This window comes from Monopterus albus, unplaced genomic scaffold, assembly GCF_001952655.1.
Source record: "Monopterus albus unplaced genomic scaffold, M_albus_1.0 scaffold320.1, whole genome shotgun sequence".
NCBI classification, from domain to species: domain Eukaryota; kingdom Metazoa; phylum Chordata; class Actinopteri; order Synbranchiformes; family Synbranchidae; genus Monopterus; species Monopterus albus.
In genome coordinates, this window is record NW_018128200.1 from 778,394 (window position 1) to 779,980 (window position 1,587).

Sequence of the window (1,587 nt, forward strand, 5' to 3'; positions counted from 1 at the left end):
GGGGCAAGAGACAGTAGGAAAGTTGATGGAGCTAGAGCGGCCGAGCAAACCTGACACTTCTTTTCTGTCTTTCTTCCCCTTCTCTTCTTCCTGACCACCAGAGTCATCCTACACACCACCATCCGATGCTGTCTGGCTACACTTTCTCCTACCACCACCTCCACTCATATATGTAACTATGTTCCTCCCTCTTCTGGAAATGGGTGTTTACTACAGCCATTTCCATCCTCTTAGCAAAGTCCACCACCATCTGTCCTTCTAGGTTCCTTCCCTTAACACCAAACCTGCCCATCACCTCCTCATCACCTTTGTTCCCCTCACCAACGTGCCCGTTGAAGTCTGCCCCAATCACCCCTCTCTCCCCTCTGGGAATACTCCCCCATCATCTCATCTAACTCACTCCAGAATCTCTCCTTCTCTTTTACCTCACACCCTACTTGTGGAGCATAACCACTGAATACATTCAACATTACCCCTTCAATTTCCAACTTCAAACTGATCACCCTGTCTGACACTCTTTTCACCTCTAAATAATTCCTCACAAGCACCTTCAGGATCACTCCTACCCTTCCTGTCCACACCATAATAAAACAGTTTGTATCCCCCTCCAATGCTATGTGCTTTGCTACCCTTCCACCTGGTCTCCTGCACACACAGTATATCTAACTTCCTTCTCTCCATCATGTCAGCCAGCTCTCTACCTTTCCCTGTCATTGTGCCAACATTAAGAGTCCCTATTCTCAGATCTATACTCCTGCCTTTCCTCTTCTCTGTCTACAAATCCTTCTACCTCCGCTGTTAGGGTTGAGTCCCCCTCACCAGGAGGGTGAGGGAGAACTGAGGTAGGACTCAAGATGGCTGACCCAGGTGCTAGTAAAAAACAGGTGGTTTTGATGGTGGGGCTTGCACAAAGAAACAGAGGCAATGAATACATACAACCTGGGGCTGAGCAAAGACAGCTGAGGAGAAGAGGACGGCCAAGGGAGTAGACAGACTAACCACAGGAACCAGGAGAGGAGGACGTACAAATTGTGATCCACAGCACAGGTCCTGTCAGCGTGGAAAACAAAAGACGTTCCATACATACCACGGATAAAGGTCTGTCACTGGGTATGCCAGTTACAGTAGTTATGTACACAAACACATGTAAATAACGTGATAACAGAAATCAACAGCACAGTCACTGTCAGCGTTGAAATCTAGAACACGTGTCTTGAGTAATGCTCCGGTGACGGCGGAGTGTCCGACCAGAGGTATAAATAAGGTAAGGAAATCATTACCTAAGGCGCAGATCCCACAAAAAAAGAGAAGACCAGGAGAGAGAAAAGAAAGAGAGGCAGGTTGCGCCGAGCGGACCCCCCCCAAAAGGCGGGATCCCAGACCGCCAAAAGAAAAACCCCATAGCAAAAAGAACAAAAACAGTGCGCATAGTCCAAAAGAAAAAGGCAGGGGCGAAGAAGGCCGTTCAGGAGGGCGACCTCGGCGCCAGGCTTGAGAGCGTAGCGGCCGTTCAGGAGGACGACCTCGGCGCCGAACTGAGGACCAGATGGGGCGGTGGCTGCAGCCCAGAGGCAGGGGGCGGGGTGG